The sequence below is a fragment of the Aethalodelphis obliquidens genome, unplaced genomic scaffold (assembly GCF_003676395.1).
Source record: "Aethalodelphis obliquidens isolate GAN/ISIS:26980383/991018 unplaced genomic scaffold, ASM367639v1 scaffold7, whole genome shotgun sequence".
Lineage (NCBI taxonomy): Eukaryota > Metazoa > Chordata > Mammalia > Artiodactyla > Delphinidae > Aethalodelphis > Aethalodelphis obliquidens.
Window position 1 is genome coordinate 6,702,035 of NW_020837951.1, and position 18,902 is coordinate 6,720,936.

Below are 18,902 nucleotides of genomic sequence, written 5' to 3' on the forward strand. Positions count from 1 at the left end.
CTCACTCTGCGACCCTCCCCAAAGGACTTGGCTCCCGTGAGCCTCAGTTTCCCCATCTGTACAATGGGTGCGATCCACCTCTTAGGGCTAGTGTGAGAGTTAAATGACATCCATCATACTTACAAAGTTATAAGCCCTGGAAGCCCAAGAAAAGAAAGTGGGGCGGGGGATGGGAAAAACTCGAGGCAGTGGCCTCTCGGGCGTAACCGGGCTGAAAATAACCAGCATTTTCCTTTTCTCTGCGGCTGAAGCAGCGCTTCCCATAGGACCGCGCCTGCTTATCAGGAGCAAAGCCGCTCTCTCTGCCAGAAGGTGACTGTGGGGGCTTAGCTCCCCACTCCAGCCTCCAGCCCGACTCCCACGGAGGAGAACACTGAGCTCCCCCCTCCCAGTTCAGGTTTCTACCCCCCCCCAAACCCCCCAAGCAATATTGCATATATTTAAATCTCTGCTGTTTCCAGGTTTGAGCCGCGTCCCCCGCCCCCGCCCCGGAAAAACGGAGAAAGAAATTACAAAAGCCCGTCATTTGTCTCCGTCCCCGCACCCCATCTATCAGGGCCGCCGAGCCCGTCGCCTCGAATGATGCGCGCGCCCGGACGGCGCTTTAATGGGGCGCCGCGTGTGACTGTGCAGCCGCGGCGCAGCCGGCCGGCATTTGCATACATATTAAACGTAGCAGTAAAAAATGCAGACATGCAAACCATTTGGATGGGCTCCTCGTGCGAGCCTGCCAGGAAATCAATCTTCTGGTTTCTTAAAGGAAACCTGCTCGGGAGGAGGTGGCGAAGCCTCGCAGCCCACTGGCCCTGGGAGGGGGGCGGCCGGCATCTGTCCGCGGAACCCAGTCGGCTCTGGGGGTCCTTCCCAGCCACGGCCTCGGTGGACTCGCGTACAGAGAGCCAGGGGACCAGGGGACTGGAAGGCATCATCAGTCCCTCTGGGAGTGGGTCCTGGCTGGACGGGCTGTGTGCCCTGGAGTAAGAGGCTTGGCCCCTCTGAGCTCTGCTCACCCAGTGGTAGTGCTAACTTAGCACAGCGCCTCCCCCATCCCCAGTGGGTGCTGGAGCTTCTTCTCTCACTTGGTGGCTCTGGGCCTTAATGACTGACCCAAGGTGGCCCATCTCTGTGAAGAGCCCGGATCCCAAGCCAGGTGTGGAAGAGATCAGCTAAGAGCACAGGTTCTGGAGGGCAGAGGCCTGAGTGCCAAGTCAGGCTCTGCTCCTTACAAGCTGTGTGACCTTGAGCAAGTGCATCAACCTCTCTGTTTCCTGAATAAAAGGGGGATCAATATTCTTCCTTCCTAGGCGTGTCGCTGGAATAAAGTAGGTGTCATTGTCTGGCTCACTGTAAGGACTTAGCTGCAGAGCAGCGTGTAAGAGGGTTCTTGGTATTACTGGTGTTTTTTTGGGGGTTAAAATTCCTCGCTATGGCTTGGCACGCCACTCCTCCTGCAAGCCTCTTTACCTCTAAACCCTATAAACGTGGTGTTTGATTCTCACAGGAATTTCTAGCTCACGTGGATCACCTACCCCGCCCTCTGGAGATGTGGGTCCCAGGAGATCCACTGCTGATGCTAGCCAGATGTGGCCAAGGTGGCACCTCTGAGGGCTCTGACACCACCATCCCCTGGCAGCTTAGGCAAAGCCCAGGGCCCTGTTGGGGCACACCTGAGCCAGCCCCAAACAGACTGAACATCTGTGGGACCAGGAAAGGCAAGTGGCCCAGAGTCTCCACAGAACCAGCGTGGTTCTGCTGCTCCGCCCACCCTCTCTCTGAATTCCACTTTACAGATAAGAAAACTGAGGCTCAGAGGTACGCAGCCACAAAGCTTGAAGGTGGTAGAAGCGGGATACGAATTGGGCCCGAATGACTGCAGAGGCCACTTGTAAATACTGTCCACAGAAGAAGCTCATTCTGCAGTGTCAGGGAATGCTGCTTGCCCCCAAAGAAGCTGTGTGCTTGTGAAGAAAGAAATCAGTTTTGTGCCTGGACTCAACACGCTATTCAGAATTCACGAAGGTTCTTCCTTGAAAGGAACTAGAAGGAAGGAGGAGGGGGGCTTTTGAGAACCAGCTTGGCTTTCATCCACTTCCTCCACACTCCCGGAGGGAAGGAATGGAGGTGACCGGTGTCCCCAGGACAGGCTGGGCAGTGCATGGTGCTGGGGAAGTGATGCGGGGCGGGGGGCGGGTGCACCCAGCCCAGAGAGAGCCACCATCCTCTCTGAGACCCTAGCCCTGAGTGAAGAGCCAGGCCAGGGCCGGGGGGTCTTTGCCTTCGGCTGGGAGGGGGTCCCTGGGATTCAGAGCTGCCCATCTGAGGGGCAAAGTGCCCTCCATGCTGTGTCAAGGTGCAGCCGGTGTCATGGGAACCAGAATGTCTGAATCCAGGGTGTGGCCCAGTTCGGTGGTGGCGTCTCCCTGAGGGACCTTGGGCAAAAGCCCTACGCTCTCTGGGCCAAGGTGGCTGAGCTGACTGCACTCCTTCTCTCTCTCCTTGGAAGCCCCTCCCTTTCACCCCAGCCTCCAGGCTCTCTGGGCCTCTGTCCCTCCACCTCTCACTGCAGGCCCTAGAGTACAGGCCGTGGCCCCTGCCCGGCAGGCAGCGGGAAGAGGTAGCTGGCAGGGCGGGAAGAGGGAGGAGAGGCAGGAGTTACAGGAACCGGCTGGGCCTGGGCGATTGCTCAACTGGGGAGCCTGGCCGGCTGGCCTCCCCAGGCCCCCACTTCCACCAGCCGCCCTCCCTCCTAGCTCTGCATTGCAAACATTCCTCACCAACCTCGGTTGCTGCAGCCCCGGAAGGGGGAACTGCCACAGACCCAGCACGGGGCCGCCAGAAACACTTAACCCCTTCCTTCCTTCCAGGCAGAGCCTGCAGGCCAGAGGATGGGGCTGGGCCTGGGTTCCCAGACTGTGTGACCCGGTCAGGCGCATTGATGGCAGCCCTGGCTGGCCCCAGGTTAGCAACCTGGATCAACAGACTGCATGTCGGCTCGTACAGTTGCCAATCAAGGATTCACTCAGCAGTCATTTCCAGAGCTCTCCCTGGGTGCCCAGCACTGGGCCTGGCACAGGCAGGGAAATCCAAAAGGGGGGCGCTCAGAGAGCCCACATTCTAGTGTGTGGGGGAGGGGTGCGGCTCAGATAAACAGGCATTTTTTTAGCTCACTACAATGAGGAGTGCTACAAAGGAGAAGGACGGGGTGAGCCTGAGTGTGAACTAAAGTCGCTCAATTAGGCAGGGAGGGCTTCCTGGAGGAAGTGACACTTAGCAAGCAACAAGAAGAGGAGAGGCAGAGTGTGTCAGGCAGAGGATGTGAGGCTCTAGAGAGGAGAGAGAGGTTTCACGGTCCAGTCTGTGTGTCTGGAGGAGGGGGCGAGGGTAGAGAGCCCCCAGGTGGGAGAGCTTGGCCTCTTGAGCTTGGACTGTCTTGAGGGCAGTGAGAAGCCATGGAAGGGTTTTACCTGGGGAAAGACATGGTCAGGTTCAGCCTCAGGCACTAAGATTCCCATAACGAAGAAATGGAGCTAGCTAACTAAGGTTTCAGGTACAAATCAAATACACACAAAGACCAGGAGACCTGAAACTCACCGAAGTGCTACCAACAGGAGACATTTCAAATGACAGCCTGGCAGCTGGGCCTGGCACCTGGTCCTCCTGGGGCCCAGGGTGCACTCTGAGCCCTGCCATCCCCAGGCTGGCCAGAGGCAGCAGGCTCAGGGGCTGCTCCTCCCGGGATGGGATCCACCCCTCCCCCCGCCCAGACACCCGTCTGCAGACAGCTGGAGCTCGATAAATGAAGCAATTGGAGTGTTGAAGTTGGAAGGGGCTGAGAGACCCTTCAGGCCCACAGTCTCCTCACTTCAGATGAAGAAACTGAGACCCAGGGGCAGCAAGGGCTGGCCCCCCGCTTCCACTGAGGGCAGATGTGCACCTGGGCTGGCTACCGTGGAGATGCTCGGGCGGGGGGGGGGGCGGGCGAGGGGCAGGCATCTGAGGTGCCCACAGTACACGTCCAGAGAGGAGGCCAGCCTGCTTGTGACCTTGGCACCCCAAGACCTCTGTGGACCCCCCAGTCAAAGCCCCTTCCTCTCCCCACCTTTCACAGGACCTCAAAGAGGCCGAACGGAAACAGAGATTCCAATCCAGAAAACCAGGAACCATTTGGAAATGGGCAGTCACTAAACCCAGCTGGCGGAGGCCGTCTATTCCTCTGTTCCCTCAGAGCTTGAAGGAACGAGCCAGGGGACAAAGTAAGCTGGTGGGAAACTTCTTGAATGCATTGTTTTCGCTGTAGACGAGTTTCCTTTTGTTTTTTTCTTTTTCTTCTTCTCTTTAAATGAAGTGCTGCTTAGAACACCAACATACCAAAGAGATGAAAATAGAGCTCCCCTGATGGGAGAAGAAGGGGGCGGACTGGGACCCGCCCCATGCACACCCACGTGGGCTCTGTGTCCCCTTGGGCAACCCCAGGCTCCTCGGAACCCACTGAGGGCCAGCAGGTAAGCCCAACCCGAGATTTAGGGCCAGGGAGGTGGAGACACTTGTCCAGAGTCACACAGCCCTGAGGGTCAGGCCAGCCTGACCCCCAAACCCTCCGTCAAGCCAGGCCCAGGCTGTGGGATCAGGAACTAGCGCCTACATTGTGTTTGCTGAGAGTCTCTGTGCCTGGTCTGTTTGTCGGGACAGCAAATTCAGCCAGACCTCCCCAAATCCTGCTCAGCGAGTCGAGACTTCTGAGGGGAAAACATGCCCAGGACGCTCCCTCTGTTGAAATCATGCTGGGACAGGACAGGAAAGGGCTGGGCTGGCTCCAGGCCCACACATGCCCCCAGCAGAAGCAGGAGCTGAGCTCCTTCCAGCCCCCTGGGGTGGCCCATACCGGGGGCCCCTGCAGCAGCGACTGTCCGTTTTGGGGCTCGGGGTCCACTCTCGGTCACAGAGCAAAGATCTTTCCAGGCAATGGCACTGCTACAAAGGTTCTTTGAACCTGGGGTGCCACCACCTTGGTGACCCGCCATCAGCTTTGCCAGGACAGAGCATTCCAGCACCTTCGGAAGCCTCATCACAACCAGAAGAGTTGGCCATTATTACCCCATTTTACAGGAAACGGGACCATGAGGCCACTTGCTTGGGTCAAGAGCTCGTAACGGACATGGCAGGCCTGGGATGCAAGTGACTTGAGCGCCTAGGTGTCTACTGCTTACCACTAGGCCACCACCGGAGATGTGGCCCCTTCTCCTAGCATGAGGCTGGGGCGAAACCAAAGAATTCCTGGCTCACCCTGACTCTTCACACACTGTTAATGCACACGAAATAAATATTTTATCTCACCTATTTATTATGTATTTATTTATTCATTTTTGGGGCCGCACCACGTGGCATGTGGGATCTTAGCTCCCCGATCAGGGATCGAACCCACGCCCCCTACAGTGGGGGTGTGGAGTCTTAAGCACTGGACCGCCAGGGAAGTCCCTATGATTTCTGGCATTTCTCCATCCTGAGTTTACACCCCACTCCAGTCTTCTCCACGTGGGTTCACACGGGTCTTGGATTTTGTCTCTGCATTTTCAGGGGGCAAAGCTGCTTGTGTCCCTGTAGCCATCATTGCCCCCCAAAAATCTCATTTTATACATTTCATAAAAATGAGTGACATAACTTGGAGATATCGTGGAACTTGCTGCTTGGGGACAAGGACTGTGTGTCTCCACGATGCCGTTGAGGCACTGGGCGTAGGGTAAGGGCTCAACGAACGGGCCTGGATGATTATTATTGCTGCTGTTCATGGGGTGTTGGCGTGGCTGATAAATTCCTGGTCTCCTCCTCCTAGCAGGGTCACTTTGCAAAATTACTAATTGGCACTAAATGGTAAGAAACCAGCTGTGAGAATGAGGCAAGTTATCTGTCCTTGTGCTGGAGAGATGTTTACCATGGCAGTTGGCCTGCAAGATGGTCTCCAAATGATTTCGACCTCCTTCAGCCCTTCCCACAATGAATAGGACTGCCCTGTGGGACCAATAGGACGGTGTGGAAAGGATCACACGTGCATCCCAAGGCCAGGTCATGAGAGGCTTCGGTCTTGCTCTCTTGCATTCATCTGGGGGAAGCCAGCTGCCATATTGTGAGGAAGCTCCAGCATCTCTGTGGAGGAGTCTGTGGGGCAAGGAACCAAGGCCTCCTGCCAACAGCCAGCACCGCACTGCCAGCCAGTGAGTGTGCCACCACGGTGGTGACCCTCCAGCCCCAGTCAAGCTGTCAGGTGACGGCGGCCCCAGCTGACACCTGGACTGCAACTTCAGGGAAGACCACAAGCCAGTTACGCCAGTTCTGAATCCCTGACCTACAGACACTTGGAGAAAATAAATGCCTGTTGTTTTCACCCACTAGGTTCGGGGTGATTTGTTATGCAGCAGTAGATAACTAATACAGAAACAGAGAGACCTTTTAGTTACGAGGGCCCTTCACTGACTGGGTTCCCGAAGCGTGTTCCTTGTAATACTGACCCCAGGCTATACTCTGAAAACCACAGTCTGCCCAGTGTTGGCAGATTGTGGACTTTCGTCTCTTATTCAAGATGCCCAGTGCACCTTGGCATATTCAAGCAGACCCCTCTGGGCGAGGAAGCTGTTTCTCGGGAGTCTTTGTGGCACTCTGGCATCACAGTTTCAGAGCTCCTTTGGGAAGCACAGCCAGACTGCCATGGCATCAGGTTCCCATAGCACATGAGACAATTGTGTTCAACATAAGAACAAAACCACTCTCAGCCTGATATTCAGAGGGTGGCTGACAGTGTCATATACAAAGACAAGAGGGCCAAGTCTCTCTGAGCTCTTCTTTCAGCTGAAGGGCTGGTTTGCCCTGGGTCCCCTCTGGTCCCACCAGTGATACAATCAGTGGTATTTATTGGTCAGGGTTCTGAGCCAGTTTGGCCGTGGACCTCAGTGCATTTGGGGACCACTGGGGATTCAGATTTTGGTTCCTGACCTCTGTAGCTCCAGCTCTCATCAGCTCCAGAGCCCACTGACACTCAGGCCACGCTGTGGCCTTGAACTCCCCGCCCCTCGTGTTTGCCACGTCTTCAACAACAAGGCCTCAGAGCTGGATACTTCTCAGTGGGAATGCAACCGTGGTCTTAAAACACGCACCACTGGAAAACAGCATTTGATACAGAAAAAAATCATTTTACAGGCAACTTTTTAAGAGCGAATCCACCCCCTTCAGCGAAGGAAGGCTGTGCTCAGAAAACCACAGTCTTTCAAACCCCTGGGGCTGCATAGGGGGTGGGAACGCTAGCAGGCAGAGGCCTTTTCTTCTGTTGAAAACATAATTTTACCCTCATGTTGCTTCATCTTTCCCTGCATGGACATCCTGGGGGCTCTCAGGCCTTTCTGGAACCATCGCTTCCAGACACCAAGTGGCCTTCCCTCCTCCCTGGGCCGGAGGCCCCAGTGGGGGCACCTGGTTACTCAAGAGTGTGGCCCTGGCTACCTCAGCACCTGCCTCCCCTGGGAGCCCTGCCCAGGCCTGCTCCATCAGAGTCTGCACTGGAACAAGATTCCCAGGTGATTCCAGGCGCATTAAAGATGGGGCGTGCTCGGCTGCACCCCAGAGCTGCCGCCTCCAGGTGCCTGCAGCCTGCCTGCTAACGGGCCACACTTCCTCACCCACCTTCCAGGCTCCCAGCACAGACAGCTTCTCCGAAGCTGCATTTCCCAAGCCCCATTTCCACGTGCACTCCGCCCACCCCTGCATCCCTCTTTCATCACGGAAATCCCAGTGAGAGGATCACACACGACGGGGCGGGAAGTCAGGACACCTGAACAAGAGGTAATGGCGACAATAAAGACACCCAGCCCTGACAGAGGGAAGCAAGAGGACCCAGGGTTTCAGACAGCTGGTAAATGGCAGAGTCAGGATGACCTCACAGCCACCAAGCTCTCCCCGGACACCCCGCGGCAGGAGGACTTCCTTGACAGGGAAATGGGAGAGGCTGCAGGGATCGTCAGGGAGTCGCACCCTCATCCCAACTGGCTTAGCCCAGTGGTTCCCAATCTGGGGTGCCCTGGGGGAGCCCTCCAAGGAGTTCTGGCCACGGGGGGTGGTGGAGGGAGAGACCCCATGCTCCTTACAGCCTCCTGAAATCCCTGATGGTCACTGCACCTTGACGGAGGGCCCGGCCACCACAGGCTCCAAACGACATCACCCTTCTTTGCTTTGGGTGGGATTACGTCAACCCGCGGTGCTCCTTCAGACTCTCCGATGGGAGCTGCGCGGCATCAGGGATGCCCTTGATAGACCCACACTGAGAAAGCTGCTATTACTTACACAGAGGCAGTTTTCTTGTCGGGCCAACATGGGCCTGGGGGCAAATGAGAGCAGGAGGAAGTTTTCTGGCGGGGATGGAGAGAGGAATCAGCTTCTGTTTTCTTTAAAGTGGATCGAGCGCTGGAGGCAGCCCCAGCGGGCAGGGCTGAGCCACCTGGTCTCACAGGTCTTCACGAGATGCTCTCGTGCCACGCTCTCCACGGAAGCAGACCATGACGTGTGGGCTCCTGTTCGCAGGAAGCCAGCCGCTGACAACCTTGAATTTCTTGTGGAGACCGGCAACAAGACCTCTCGGTGGGCCTCGCGTGCGGCTTCCACTCCGCTCTGCACCTTTCTTCCCATCTCGGCTTGTCCGAGTGCACGTCTGGGGCTGGGATGGTGTTTCCCTCGCTCCTTCGAGGCAGACCCTTCCCCTCCATCCCTCCCACCTCCACCCCACACCCACAGGAGGTGTTAGGCTTTGGAGGTTCTGGTCGGGAACATTCAGAGGTTAACCGCCGGGGCTCTGAGGTCCAGTGGATACAGGGGGCTTGCGATCAACGGACAACTTCAGCTCACGCCCCTGCCACGCGCTTCCTCCGTCTGGAGACACCTTGTCAGCGTGGGGACCCCAGGTTCTTGACCACTGGAAGGTGTCCTTCCACGAGGGGCTTGAAGTCACCTTTGGACTCGGGATTCGGGGGGAGGGGCACAGCCACTTCTTAAAAAAGGATCCCTTGTGTCTGAGTGGCAGGAGCCGGAGACCCCAGTCCAGAGGCCCCGCGGCCGTGGACTAGAACAGCACAGTGAAGGGTAAGCCAGCTGGCTTTCAAATACAGCTCGAGCGGAGCCCATTTTGAGGTATAAAAAAAAAAAAATGTACCATCCATCTGTACAGCGAAGGGCCTAGAACTCTGATGTCAATGCACCAACCAGCCTCAGGTGCCCCCCGGTACACCACGTTTCACTGGTTTCTCAATGTGTCCCCCGCTCCTAGGAGAGGTAGCTCCCCCAGGGCACGGGCGCCCCTGGCTCGTCTTTGTGCCCTGAAAGCTCACTTAGGGCCCTGCAGTCAGGGCTCACAGGCCTGTTCATCGGTAGAACAGGGCGTCCAGGTCCAATGCCAGACTCATCCGCTTCTCAGCGTGGAACGTAAAGCCAGTCACGTCTCCTCTCTGTGCCTGTTTCCTCCCCTGGGAAATGGCGATCCCGGTCCCTCGAACCTTGTGGGGTTGCTGTGAGGACGGCCTGAGCAGGTGAACACACACATCACAGGCCACACCCACGAGTGGGGTACCTCTATCCAGCCCCAACTCCGATGCAAGGCTGGGCACATGGCAGGTGCCCAGGTACTGTCTGGTGTTCAGATTTTTTTTTAAATTAACATTTCTTAAAGTACAGGGATAAAAATTGTCTATTATTTGTGGAAAGTGTGATTTTTTTTAAAAAGAAAACTTGATCTCTTTCTTCCCACCTGCAGCCAGCATTCAAGACAGATACTCCCCATGCATGGCCCCCTTTTACGAATACGTCAAGGCTCAGAGAGGTCAAATGAGGTTCCCAAGGTCACTCAGTGACAGAGTCAAGTTCTTAACCATGAGCGTCTTGGGTTTATTACCCCTGGCTTCCATGAGACCCTTGGTTAGACTCCCCCAGAACCGAGGGCCCCATCCCAGAGAGAAGCAGCAATGATCAAGTGCACATATGAATTAACCGGGCCAGTAACCACATAATAAGGTCATCTCTGCTTCAAAGATTTCTCTGAGTGGGAACCAGTGTGACGGGGAAGGAAATTTTGAATGAGGTCACACCAAAAACACCAGGCAACTCTGGAAGAGTACAACTTCCCCAAGCCTGAGCTAACTCTGGCCAACTTCCATCTGATCCCCTGGTAAGCAGGCAGGAGGTGGGGAGGGGGCAGATTCAGATTAGAAGTCTCTTGGGCTTTAGGACCAGGCCTGAGAACGGTGGGCAGGGGGTAAGGGTGGGGGGATTCATGCTCTCTGGCTGTCTTGAGGCAGGTCTCCGAGAGGGCCTTTCAAGCTTCTGTATGAGTTGGTGATTAGAAACTGGTCTCTCGAGCCACAGAAACCTGGGATTCCCTCTTAGCAAGCTGTGTGACCTCTCTGACCCTCAGTCTCTTCATCTGAAATGTGTCCGGCAAAGCTTTATTGTCCAGCTGCTCCTTGAGGAGCTGATGCTGGGTGCCGGGGACTCAGCGATGAATGGGAGAGACAAGATTGGGGCCTTCACCAAGCTCCCCTGCCTAGCAGGGGAGACTGAGCGTGGAGACAAACACGTTTAGATATCAGCTATAAGGAAATAACCCGAGGATGAGAATAATCTCTATCTCAAGCTGGTGGTGAGGATGCAGAGTGTGTATCCAAGCCACGGTTGAGCCCAGCATTCAGCACGTGGTGAGCGCTCAGCCCGTGAAAACTGCTCTAGTTGCTGCTGTGGTGATGATTATTACCGTAACCTGAATAAAACTGGGCTGCCTTGGGGCCCAGTCTCATCACCATGTCACGTTCAAAAGCAGTACCAGTCTGACACCCCCAAATCATCGAAAAGCAGTTTAAATCTTCCCGATCTCTCAGAGACACCAAAGGGGATTTCCTTTGCACACCACACACAAAAGCATTCTCAAGACTCTCTGTGACAATTTGCCCAGAAGGTCTCAGGGCAGCTGCTCCAGAAACATCGCCCCTCCCTGCACCTCCCTTTCATCCTTCCCAGAGAGGCAGGGGCTGCTGGGCCTGGCCTTGGGAGAAGGGGACTGGGTGCATCCAGGCTCTGCTCTCACTAGCCGTGTTGCTCAACTACTCAGTTTCCTCATCTGCAAAACATGAGTAACAATAGCAGTGCCTCCAATGAGTTATTGGGGGGAGTCGATGGGATAATGGCTGGAAGGTGTCTAAGATGGGCAGGCACAGCTGGGCTACCCCAGTGTGAACTCATGGTTTCCTTCTACTGCCTCCCCCACCTGCCCTTTGCCTCTCACCCCAGTTAGGAGCTCTGGGCAGGGTCTCCTGTAGTCAGTCTGGGCTCTCTAGGTCCTAGCACCCAGTGGCGGCTCCACCGGCCGCCCTGCTGAGTACAGGGAAAGGGCCAGTGCCACGCAGGTACCTGGGACCTGCTGATCACTGAGGAAAGATGGTTCCCCACCAACAGAGGCCACTGCTTGCCCGAAGCCTGGGCAGTGTGGCCCAAGACCTCCTCCTGCATCAGAGGTCTGGTGTGTCTCTTCCCAAGGGGCTCTGGACCAGGCCCTCGTCAGGCATGTGGTTCCTGCCCCCAGAGGGCTCACAGACCTGTGTGGGAGGCAGATAATCGGGGCCTGAGCTTGAGGTGAGACACCCAGGGCAGCAGGAGGAGAGGACCTGCTGGGGCAATCAGGGAGGGCTTCCCAGAGGAGGAGACACTGAAGGGAAGGCCACACCTATAGGCAAAAGCCTGGAAGGGAGAAAGTGGTGGTTCTAGAAGATACAAGAAGTTCCTTCCCACCTGCCCCGACAGGTACAGTTTGCTGAGCTCCGTCACCTACGCCATCTCACTTGGCACCTCCCTACCCCACCCCAGAGGACACAGGGCAGGAGCTCTTACTCCCAATTTACAGATGGGGAGACCAGTGCCAAGAAAGAAAGAGACAATTCCTGGCTAAGACTAGAGCCCGTATCTCCTGACTCCTGGCTCGGGTGAGAGAATCAAGATGCAAGACGGGGCCCAAAGCACCCCTGCCATCTGCCTATTATCATCACCCCTATTTTACAGATGAAGAAACTGAGGCTTAGTGAGACCACAACATCCCTCCAGTCCTGCTGTTTCTGTCTATCTCTGGGGACCTAGGACAAGCCTGAGATACCCAGATGCCCTCCCCAGGTGGGGCAGGAAACAGCCGGGAGCACGGGTGACTCGCCGGGGTGGAGGAAGGAGGGGAGCCGGGGTGGGTTTCACAAATGAACACTAGGCTGGGAAAAGCGGAAGAATGTAGGTGGGGATAGGGGTGGACCTCAGCAGGAGGCCAGTCTGGGCGGGGCCCAGAGCCCTAGGCAGCCCCCTCACTCACGCCACGGTGAGACCCTGACTTCCCGTAAGACACCACCCCCCCCGCTGGGCGGGGAGAAGGACCAATGCCTCCTGGCCGCCCAATCAAACGCACTCCCGGTCTGATGGGGGAGGTGGCCAGGGAGAAGGGCTCCCAGGGCCTTCCAGGATGAGCCCCCCGGGACCTGCCCAGGACTCAGCCGCCCACCGCCCACCCCCACCCTCATTAGCACCGACGCCCGGCGTCCTCCCCTCGGCTTTCGGGTGGCTCCAGAATTTAAAGGTTAAATCCTAACCTCGTCTCAGCAGTTTCTCCCGGCTTTGCCTACCCAGCGCCAGTTGCTGGTAATTATATGCATCTCCGAGCAGCCAATCAGCTGTCAGACTGACAGATACTGATCTTTTCGTTTTATTTTTAGCTCTGTGCTTCCCCCTCTAGTTGCAAAAAAAAATTCTGTTTGTTCTGTGTGCTGCTTGGCTCCCAGCTCTGCGACCGGCTCTCATCTCCGCCAGCCAGGTCTCGGAGCAGGAAGCCGGAGGGGCTGGCGCCTCCTGCCCCTCCAGAAAGGGTGGGGGACACAGTGCACCCGCTGCCCCCCAGCTGCAGACCCTGAGCTGCGATGGCGAAGGGAGGAGGCTGGTGCCGCCCGGAGGCGCCTTTGGAGGCCAAGGGGGCAGGAGAGGAGCTGTACTTGGCACGGGAGGGGAGCAAATCCTCACCTGTGGGCTGGAGGCTGGGAGAGAGACAGAGACACGCAGAGGCTGAGATAAAGCTAGACTGCGAACAAGAAAGAGAAGGGAGTGGAAGGGAAAAGACAAGCTCTCGCCCCCTGGAAATATTCTCCCCCCAGAACTGAAGGGGGCCAGCGAGCGCTGAAGTGGCAGTCAGGAGGGGGCTTCCCAGCCAGGCCTGCAGGGCTCAGGCCTGGGACATGGCGGCCCCTCCCAGGCCTGTGTGCCTCCCCTACCCTGCGAAGGGCAAGTGAAGGGCTCTTCGGAATCCTTTCCTGGGGAACGTTCTGGAAGGTTCTGGGACCTCCCTGGAGGCACCAGGAGGCAGGCAGGTGTGGGGCCTGGCTGGCAGGAGGCCCCTGTTCACACAAGGTCTTTGGAAGGAGAGGCGGAATCTGAGGACCAGGCCAGCTTTTAGGTCCCAGAGAGTCTCCCAGTCAAGGACCCTGGGCCAGGAGAGGGGTCAGCAAATGATGGTGATGCTTCCTTCCATCATCACGGCTCTCTACAGTTTGCAGAGCCTCTCCCCTCGCCCCTGAGGGCCTCCGTTTCTTCCCCAGAGCCTCAGGAGCGGGGATCACCTCTATTCTGATTGGCCCTGGGGGAGAGGGCTGCAGTGTAGCCTAATGGCCTGGAATTGGGGGCACAGTGGACTGGAACTCAAGCCCCTGCCCTGCTGTTCAAGCTCTGTGAGGCCTAGTGGAACACCCCAAGCTCTCTGGGTCCCAGGGTCCCCATCTGGAAGGTGGGCTCCATGCCACCCCCTCCTCAGAAAACTGTCCGGGGAACGGAGTCACCCTGCATGGACGCTCCTATCGCCCCGGCATCCACGGGGCCCCGCCCACTTGTAAGCGGGTATTATTAGTGTCACTGTTTTGCGGCCGGGGAAACTGAGGTTCATGTGACTAGTACTTGGCAGAACTGGGACCAGAACCTCCCTCTTCTTGGCTTCCTTCTCTCTGACACCACAGATGGCGCGCTGAGAAAAAAGAGAGAGGAGAGCGGGGAGAAGGGAATTAGGAGACAGAGCAAGGTGGAGAGAGGCAGCGGCACAGTGATCAATTACTTGGGCTGTAAATTTCTGCTGTTTTGCAAAGTGAGCACACAACCTTGGAGAGGCGTCGCTCCCCAGTCTGCTGGGGAGAAACCGAACAGCCAAGCCCACAGCAGACACTCGGATGGTGGGAGCCAGAGAAGGAGAAGAGAGCTCTAGAGTGGGGTCAAAGTGGCTGGCGGCGTGGGCGGAGGGCAAGGGCCCCTGGAAAGGAATGGAGCAGGGCGAGCTTGGGAGCTGCGCGGAGCCCCCTTGGGAGGGGACTTGCCTTCCTCTTCTCTTCCCAGCAGCTTCCTCTCCCACTGTTGGGAGCGGGAAAGGCAGTCCTGGGGAGCCCTATCTGCCACAACACCCCTGCCTGGCCAGACCCTGTCTGGTGCCTCCACAGCTGCTCCTGGGGGCTGCTGGGATGGGGACCCAACTTCCTCACCTGTAAAATGGGAATAATGACAGCGTTCATCCCCAGGAGTTGATCTGATGGGTCAGAAAAATCTAGGATATAAATGGTCTAGCTTGGAGACTGGCACATACACAGCAAGTAGAGTTAATGTTGTTGTTGTTGTTATTATTATTATGAAGGTAAGCAATGGCTAAAGGGTTTGTAAAGGGCTAAAGGTAGTTTGGAGACCAATTGAATTATTTTAAAAGTAAGGGTCAGGGGACTTCCCTGGTGGCGCAGTGGAGAAGAATCCGCCTGCCAATGCAGGGGACACGGGTTTGAGCCCTGGTCTGGGAAGATCCCACATGCCGCGGAGCGACTAAGCCTGTGCATCACAACTACTGAGCCCGCGAGCCACAACTAGTGAGCCCGCGCCTAGAGCCCGCGCTCCGCGACAAGAGAAATCAACACAAGGAGAAGCCCACACACCGCAGCAAAGTGTAACCCCCCACTCCCCCCAAACTAGAGAAAGCCCGCACGCAGCAGTGAAGACCCAAAGCAGCCAAAAAAAAAAAAAAAGTAGGGGCCACGCCTCCCTCTGAGGCACGGTGGTGGAAAGGGTGACCCGCAGTGGGGAATATCATGACCTTGACCTGTCTCCTTCTCCCAGCACGTGGGCGCGGGGGCCAGGGACCAGGGTGCAATATGTGTTTAGGAAATGGGGCCAGAAGGAGGCAGCCCAGGTCCAGACTCCTGGCCTCCACCTTCCTGGAACCTCGCTACAGCCCATTTAGGGAACGAGCCATAGGCAGAGTCCAGCGTCTCCCTCTGGTATCCAGGTGCTCCAGGAAAATGGGATTCCAGCGACAGCCCTCTCGGGGCTTTCCACGCGGTGCAATTGCAAAGACCACAGCATTTCAGAAGCACCCTCTCTGCGTGCTCATGTTCTCTTAGGCACGAGGAAATTCAGCAGGGAACCATCCCCAGGCCCTGCCCTCAAGGAGCTGTGTGGGAGAGAAACAAATAGATACAGCTGACCCTGGTCTTTGGAGCCCAGACAACAGCCAAAGTAATGAGAGGCCACGGGATGTGACAGGAAGATCGCAGACTATAGATATCGCGAAATGAGGAAAGCCAGGTAGAGGAGCCTGAGGGCAAGGGGTGAGGCCAAGATTGGTGGTAAACATGGGTCCTGGAGAAAGTACCTTGAGTTCAGGAGGGTGCCAGGCACAGGGCCCACCGTGCACCCTCTGCAGCCTTGGGGATCCCAGGCTGAAGGTAATGGAGGAGCTTTGTTACTTGAAAGGAAACCTAAGATGGATTCCTCTAAAATGAAGAGCAGCTCCCCTGGATGGAGATAATACAAATGTTGTATTAGTCAGGATGGGCTAAGGGATGTAACAAACCACCCCCAAATAAAAGTTTCTTATTCACATCACAATCTACTGCGGGCTGGTAGAGGGGAGAGGTGGAGGCCTTCCTCCATATGCAGTAACTCAGGGGCCCAGGCTCCCTCATCTTGTGGTTCATCAGCTTCTAGGGACTTTTGCTCCTCTACAATCATCTTGTGGAAGGGTAGAGAAAGAGTGGAGGATGGCATAGAAGGAATTTTATGGACCAGGCTAAAAGGGGGCGGGGGGGCACATCACTTCAGCTCACATTCCATTGGCCAGAGCTCAGTCACGTGGCCACACCTAACCTCAAGGGAGGCTGGGAAATGTAGTCTTGCTACATGCCCAAGAGGAAAATAATGAAGCAGGGTTTGGTGAAAACATAGCAGTCTCTACCACAAATGCTGTTCGCTTTAGGGGGTGAGCTGACGCTCGCAAGGCACCCGGCCGCTGACTTGTGGGCTGAAGCTGCTTATTCGTCTTAGAAACCCAGAGGCTGCTCGCCTGAGGGTTAGGACGGGCATCTGACGCCTGTGCCTAGTTCTACTGAAATGGTACGTTAAAGTGTGTGTGTGTGTGTGTGTGTGTGTGTGTGTGTGTGCGCGCGCGCGCGCACCGCGTGCATGTGAGAGAGGGAGGGAGAGAGAGAGAGATGGATGGAGAGAGATTTTTTGGTCTAAGGGGAGCGTCCAAAGCTTTCACCAGATTCTCAAAAAAAAATGAGCGTAATGGGGCTTCCCCGGTGGCGCAGTGGTTGAGAGTCTGCCTGCCGATGCAGGGGACGCGGGTTCGTGCCCCGGTCCGGGAGGATCCCGCGTGCCGCGGAGCGGCTGGGCCCGTGAGCCATGGCCGCTGAGCCTGCGCGTCCGGAGCCTGTGCTCCGCAGCGGGAGAGGCCACAACAGTGAGAGGCCCGCGTACCGCAAAAAAAAAGAGCATAATGGCTTAAAGAGAGGTGGACCACTCTCCTATTAAAGCGACAGCTTAGCTGTGCAACGCTGACCTATTTTGGGGACTTAGCAAGGCCTTGGTACCGAGTACATTGATCCTTATGGCCCCACAGTAGGAGGTAGAACCGAGGATTCCGCAGCTACCGTCTTCCCTCCCCCACTGAACACGCCCCGGAGATCCCGGGGTCAAGGCAGAGAAGCCCTCAGCTGATCCATGACAGTGGACATGTCAATTCCAGTCAGCTGCAATGGCCGAAGCAGCCATGGGGGTCATAGATGTCAGCATGGGAGGCCAGCTGAGATGCACATGTGGAGAAACTGAGGCCAGAAAGGGGCCATCCTGCCCAGGGTCACACAGAGATTCAGGCAGAGCCAGGATTAACGTTCAGATTCAGTCAGGTTTCTGTGGTTGTAAGCAACAGAAATGGGCTCTGTTTGCCTTGCTCAGTAAGAGGCTTTATCACCAGACTGAGGGGGAGTTCAGAATGGAAGGAGCACAGGAGAAGCAGACAGGCCCCAGTGAGGATGCAACCGGAGCATCTTGGAGAGCAAGGGAGACTCAGTGACACCCTTGGGGCTGGGCATCATGACAAGGAATGAGTGCCCCATCCTCGGGGAAGGAGGGCTGTTGACCCAGCCGGGGCTACAGGCCCATCCCGTGGCACGGAAGGACGGAGCATCTGGCCTGGCAGCCCCCTCCCCAGGCTGCACACATGGGGGGAATTCCCCGTGAGGCAACTGGGGGACTTTTGCCAGAAAGAGGCGGGCCGTGGATGCTGGGCGGCCAAAACAGCAGATGTCCGCTCTGGCCTCTTGCTCCGGGGTTGTGCAATCAAAACAAAACAACCACGGGGCTGGTTTCCTGCAGCCCAGAGCTGCAGCCTCATCAGAGAATCCAGCCCAGAGCGTGACCTGGGGGCCCGGAAAACTGAGGCGCTTGGCAGACTGCTGTTCTGGGCTCTGACGGCTCCCCCAAACGAGCAGCAGCTCCTTGAGGGTGGCTCCGCACCAGGCTGGGCTCCCACAGGGGTTGTCCAGGCTGGTTGAGGGAGAGTTCACAAGCAAGGGACGCGTGGCTGGAGGAGGAGCCAGGCTGAGCGCTGAGGGTCCAGGTGAATTCATGGCAGCAGGGCTGGGAGCCCTGCCGACCTCACCCTGCCACTGGTGGGGACCACCTGAGAGTGGGTGCTCAGGCTAGAGGAGCTAGAAACCATTGACAGAGGAGGAATGATGTGATTCTTGGTGTCAACTTGGTGAAGCTACAATCCCCAGTTCTTCAATCAAACACTAATCTTAGTGTCACTCTGAAGGTACCCCGTGGATGTCATTACGGTCCATAATTGGTTGACTTGAAGTCAGAGAGATTGTCCCAGATATCCTGGGTGGGCCTGATTCCATCGCTTGAAAGGCCTTAAGAGCAGAGCTGAGGCTTCCCTGATGGGGAGGAAATTCCACCCACAGACAGCAGTATCAGGCCAGGCCCAGAGGTCCAGCCTGCCCTCCAGACTTCAGGCTTGTCTAGCCAGCTCCACAATTGCATAACCAATTCCTTGCAATAAATTTCTTCACATAGATCTCCTGCTGGTTGTGTTTCTCTGGTTGAAGCCTGAGTGGGGCAGATGGGGAGGGGAGGCGGCAGCGGTGCGCTAGGAGGCTGCCAGCTCTCTCGGAAGGGGCACCCAACATCCCTACAGCGGAGTGCTAACTGGGTCGTGTCCCTTAATGCAGCTGGAGAACAAGGACAGTGGTGCCTGGAGGGGCTGCATGACCCCTGGGTATCAGTGTTCAGAAAGGTGGCTCAGAGCCCTGGGGCTGGCCTGGCATCCTGTCTCCCGTCCCTTGCGCCCTGCCCCACCTGCCGCCCCCTTGTGTAGCAGACACATCACTGAGCTGAGTTTTCCCGGACTTTCGGAGCCGCGGGGGCAGGGAGGTTGCCTTAGCCTCTTGGACAAATGAGGAGACTGGGGCCCGGATGCACTCACCTGTCTGGGGGTTCAGATGGTCCTGCACCCCCTCCTCTCTCAATGCAGCCCCTCCCAGCCCACCACA

At 56.7% G+C, this 18,902-nt stretch overlaps 1 long non-coding RNA gene across 1 annotated transcript; it reads left to right on the forward strand.

Annotated features, from left to right (window-relative positions):
• The first annotated feature begins 4,001 nt into the window (after positions 1-4,001).
• LOC113619610 (uncharacterized) lies at positions 4,002-5,337 on the forward strand. The gene is made up of 2 exons (XR_003432472.1): positions 4,002-4,502; positions 5,107-5,337. It is a non-coding gene; the product is annotated as an uncharacterized LOC113619610 (long non-coding RNA).
• Positions 5,338-18,902: the final 13,565 nt, after the last annotated feature.